Here is a 5,686-nt window from a genome sequence, read left to right as displayed (position 1 = left end):
AAAGTAATTAAAAAGCAATTCAAGTAATATAATGCATCTGGTTGTTATATTTTGGCTTGAAACTGTATCAAACTGTAGAATTGCATAGAAAAACCTATAGTTTAGATTATTAAGCACATTACATCATCACACTGACACTTACATGTTAGAGATATTGTTTAACTCATTTTTTTTAATTGAACGTTTTGAAAGTGAATTATTATGAAATGGAAACTCAAAGCAACACTCTGTTGTGTCTTCTCGTCATCTTTAAAAACCCAACTGGCTCCAAACTGCTAGCAGGGCAGCACACAGAGCTGCAGGGAAGCCAGGCTGGATGAAGGTGGCCCCATTGCACAGGTCGGTGCTGCAGCAGGTCCTGGTGACGGTGTAGTTCACATACAAGATGGAGCCCGTCTCGTTTCTGCACTCGGCTGGTTCTATACAGCCACGTTCATAGATGTTCAACAGGCTGATCGTAAACTCTGAGAGAGGAAAGGACAGTCCATGTTTGACTTGTTTATCTCGTTTTGGCTTGTTTTAGGTTATTCAATGTTTTCAATGTTTTTAAGATGTATTCTTTTTAATACTTTAACATAAAATATTTTGAAGCTTGTAAAACATTTTTTTTGGATTACATGTTAAAATGTGTTTTTTGTAGCACATGTTAAAGAAATGAAATATAAAAAGATTTATGTCCCTACGCTGGAAACTTTGACAAAAAGTCTGAACTGCTTTTTGACACAGTGAACAAATTCAGTGGAAAGTCTTATCACTGTTGTGAGAAATCAAAATGTAATTTTCTTCATAGTTCCTCTGTAGCTGTGCCACAGAAAGTTCTGGGTATTTCTCTTACTTGCAACTCCAGTGAAGCAGTTAGTCTGAGATCCTGTGCAATTTACAGGATCAGTGTGCATGCAGTAGCCAAGGATCTTAAAATCACACGTCTCACAGGTGAGAGATTCAACTGTGGGAAAGAAAACAATAACCAAAAAAAGCAACTGTAAATAAAAAAGGTGCTGGAAAGTATCAGAAAGTGTTTTAATCAGCTGTGTCAAATATCTGACTCCATTTAATTACAATTTTATCAAAATAGGAACCTCCTTTATCACAAAGTACACAAGCAGAAGTTGTTTTTTAACCTGTCAAGGTTAACAGGCTGTTTATATAAGAAAGCAATTCAGCTACATACCATGTTTTTCGGACCATGAAGCGCATGGGATTATAAGGCGCACTAAGCGAAACAAAACAGTCAGAGAAGTCAAATTTTACTCAACTCATTCCTCTTGCTTCCTCCACTTCCGTACCATTGATTCATTAATGTTGAATTCTCTTGCAGCTACTCTATTCCCATGTTGTTGCTGTTGACTGACCTCGTATTGTGGATAGATTTTTCATGACTGAAGTTTAACCCTTGATGAGTGAAAAAAGTTAGCTGTGTAACATAGCTCTGTCGCTAGCGATCACGTAGCACATCATTATACACAGCTAGCTAGTCCAAGCTAGCAGCTAGTCCAACTTAAGTAACCCCACAATTGATCAATTTATTAAAGGTGAAAGAATTTAGACAGTTTTTAACTCTCAGTGATGCCACAGTGTTTTGGACGGAGTTTTGGACCCAGATCACTTTGTGAGGCTCCCGACTACGGTAGCCGTAATGCTCTGACAAGCCATCAAGCAGTGCGGCTTCGAAGCTTACCAAAGTCATACTAAAACATTTTTTGAAATATTTTTGAGCACCGTGTACCACATAAAATCGGTTCGAAGTCAGTAAGCACAATAATACATAAGGCGCGCTGTTGATTTTTGAGAAAATTGAAGGATATTAAGTGCACCTTATAGTGCGGAAAATACGGTGTATATATATATGTGTGTGTGTGTGTGTGTGTGTGTGTGTGTGTGTGTGTGTATATATGGTTTGTGTGTCTCTCTCTGCATTAGCCCTGCTAACACTTGCGACCTGTGACATCCTCTGACATCCTTTCTACAGTGGAATTAGGGAGGTCCATTCCAACTCTGTTTCACAAGTAGATTTCTTTGCTTTCACCTTTGTCACAAATTCATGACAAAGGTCAAGGGTTTAAGTTTGGCGACTATTCGTCATCTGCAATCTACCTCCTAGATCGTTTTTCCCCAAATGTTTTGCCTTTCATCTTTCTGACAAACTCTTAACAAACCAGTCCTTCTACCTGCATTTTCTCAGTATTCAGAATGACTTCGAGCAGCACTAAATGCCCTCATTGTGATTCTGGGGAAACATTTACATGGTTTTAACAACACTGCAATTGTTGTGAATAGTTTTCATTACAAACAGGTGACAGACATCATGAGAAAATGACAAACCTTATTTTATGGGAGGTGCTGGACCATTACATCATGCTAGAACAGCTTTGGTATTTTGAGGCATTGATTCTTGATTCTAAGAGCTCTATGCATGCTTTGTTATCTTAAAAGAAAGTGGCTGCATTAGAATAGAAAATTTTTATGATAGGATAAAGGTGATCACTTTTAACATGTCTGTATGAATTTTTAGTGGCCCTTTACTTTAAGGGAGCAGTCCCTGACCTATGGTTGAATCACAGGCATGGAAACAAGGGCAAATACACAGCATAGAGTTTGCTGATGCTATCGTGCTGACCTTCATTTAACTTTAGCTACAACTCCGCTCAATTCTTTTAAAAAAATTGTTAATAACCCATAAAAAATTGTTGTAGGTTGCGAAAGGGGTGAACTTCTTCAGCTCATGAAACATTTGAGAAATACAAGTGGCTCTACACCATAACAGAGCCACTGGATCACTCACTGTAAGATCCAAACCCTTTTTCTATGGCTTCATGGATGCTGCAGGTTAATCTGTTTCTTGACCCATGAAAAAGTTTATTTTCCATCAAACTCATTAGTCGTTTTACCACAATTCACAGATTACTGCCTGTGAATTCTACAATTTCGGTGAAGACCATATCAGATGTTAGTCTGAACAAAGTAGTAGCAGTGATCCTTAGGCATTATGAATGGAGGGTTGTGGCATGAGCTTAATGGTCCTTTAGCCATTTCTGCTCAAGTTTAAAATACACTTTTGTTTATCAGATGGTCAGAAACAACAGGAAACTGCACAGGCTTCTATTAAATAGGAATATGCAGACTCTTTGCCTTACCTATACATGGGTCAGCACTGCTTAGGGGCCTAGACACCCTCCAAAAAGCCCGAGCTGAGCCAGATAAAACCCTATTATCACTTACCTTGGTTCTTTTAAGGATATTCTAATAACAATTTGGAAGAACAGCAGTGTAAAACTTTTTAACAGTCGAGTAAAAACGTTTTGGGGTTATGAAATCAGACCCTTCAGAAACACTGAACAATATTCTCGATTGTTGATTTGAAGTCGTAAAAAATTAAATCACTTGTTCAAGGTATTTATATTTATACATATTTTCAGTTTTTCCCAAGACAGGATATACACATTTTAAAGTATCTCTGAAAATAACCAGTAGTATTTGAGTCCAAGCAGAAAGAAAAGCAAGCAAAAAAACCTCCTACCTGTAACAAACAGAGTCATTACTGCTGCACAACTCCACAGTAAAGTTTTCATCTTGATGTTTCCAGAAGTGCAGGTGAAAATACCAGAAAGATAACTTTTATTTTAATTTTCTACGAACTCACTGTTACGGCAGCTGTGGGAAATCTGCTTTGACGAACAATGCAGTCATATCTTTGTTTACTGGGGGAGTTGTATCAGAAATACACGTCAACTGGACTGATAAAGTTTGCAAGGAGTGACATGAGTGTTGCTAGATGAATATGTATAAGAGAAAGTAAGATTAAAGTAAACCTATTATTTACTGTAGGGTTTATGTATCAGCCCATAATAAAAAAAACGTTATCTGATCTTTATCAGGTCTTGATTTAAATATATTAAATGATTTTCAATTCTGAGATGAAGAACAACACATGACATATTACACCATGTCATTATTTATAGATTATAAACTAAGGCAAATTTCAGAAGCAGTGCACGAGCATGTGTTCAGTACTGTGGCTGCAAAACAAGCCCAAGTCATCACTCCTCCAATGCAGTTGGCATGAGCTGATTGTGCTTATTCACCAAACGTGGAGCTTGCATTGTGTTAGCAAAGACCTGAAAGCTCCAGACCAGCAAACTGCCAAAATGTCTACATTTTTATTACACTTGCTGGGGGTCAGTTAATCAAGTGCATTTGATTAGCAACACCCTACTCGATCTGTTTAATTCAAATGGAAGCAGTGAGGGTGTACTAAATTTCTCACCCACTGCTTCTGCACAACCAGATACAAGAGCAAAGGATGATCATTGAGTACATTTTTCTCATCATTTTTACACATACACAGGACCACTTCCAGCTCCATCTTTTTCATCTTTAACTCTCCTAGAGTAGCTTTGCATAATTCACAATTTACAGAACCATGAATGAACAGTCTGAAATTCAGTATTTAGACAAGCGTGAAGGAATTATTTGCACATATGTTTGAAGCATTGGCAACATTTAATATGAAAATCTACCCCATTGTTGCGCTGTTAACCCAACATAAAGAGGAGCTGGCAGCAGAACTCAAGACTGAATTAAAGTCTTCCTTTACTCAACTTTAAGTTTGACCAGGTTGGGCTAGCAGTGGATGAACATGGCCAGCGTTTGTCTTCGCTTGGGCTGGCAGCAGAAGATGCAGGTCAGCGGATCAAAGAGCTCAAAGAAGCACATGGTGACCTCCGAGAGGCTAACTCCAAGCTGGGCGTCAAAGTTATCGACCTAGAAGGCCTCAGCCTTTGGAAAAACCTACAAATACTTGACTTAGCAGAATCCACTCAAAGTGGACTGACTTTTTCGTCGCTGCCCTCTGTGAAATCGTTGGTGGGGATATACTCACATCGCCTCCAGAAATTGACAGAGCTCACCGTACCTTAGTGCCGAAGCTAAAACCGGGTGACCAACCGCGACCAGTGATTCTCCACTTTCATGTGTTTCAGACCAAATAGCTCATTATCCCACGTCAGAGGGGAGTTCTCAACTACTGGGACCAGCGGATTCGAGTTAGACTCAATTCAGTATATTTTTCTTGCCTTCTTTCTGGGTTCTTCTCTCCCTCTATCCATTGACAACTTTACATCTAATCTGATAATTCAGCACTCCCTCAGGGTGTGGGCTCAGTTCAGGAAACATTTCAATCTTAAGAATTTCTCACTTCAAAGCCCCATCCAATCAAGTCACCTATTCCTCCCTCCAGCTTTGGACAATTTGTTCCAGGTCTGGTTTAGAGATGGTATTATCTACTTTAAAGATCTCGTTATACACAATAAACTAGCATCATTTGATCAGCTGTCAGCAAAATACATTCTTCCCAAAAATCAATTTTTTTAGACATTTACAACTCAGACAATTTTTGCAATCCCACCTCTCCAATTTTCCAGAAGCTCGAGCTGCTAACTAATGGACGAGCTCCTTAATTTGCAACTGTCAGGCAAGGTATAATCTTCCGCATCTATAACAAACTGTGCAGTGTAACTTCAGCTCCCTTTGAAGGCCTCAAATCCACATGGGGGAAGGAGTTGGGTATAACTATGTCAGATGACGTATGGAATTCGGTCCTCACTCTGGTAAGTTCCACATCACTCTGCGCACGCCACTCCTTATTCCAATTCAAGGTAGTCCGTAGGGCCCACTTGTCTAAATCCAA

At 39.0% G+C, this 5,686-nt stretch overlaps 1 non-coding gene across 1 annotated transcript; it reads right to left on the bottom strand.

Moving 5' to 3' along the window:
- Positions 1-443: 443 nt before the first annotated feature.
- On the bottom strand, positions 444-3,693 carry LOC101473601 (uncharacterized). Its single transcript, XR_013095217.1, has 3 exons — positions 3,518-3,693; positions 836-946; positions 444-464 (listed from the first exon to the last, which is right to left on the bottom strand). It is a non-coding gene; the product is annotated as an uncharacterized LOC101473601 (transcript).
- Between the last annotated feature and the right edge of the window lie 1,993 nt (positions 3,694-5,686).

Source organism: Maylandia zebra, linkage group LG22 (genome assembly GCF_041146795.1).
Source record: "Maylandia zebra isolate NMK-2024a linkage group LG22, Mzebra_GT3a, whole genome shotgun sequence".
Taxonomy (NCBI): Eukaryota; Metazoa; Chordata; class Actinopteri; order Cichliformes; family Cichlidae; genus Maylandia; species Maylandia zebra.
This window is presented reverse-complemented; position numbering and strand designations above follow the sequence as displayed.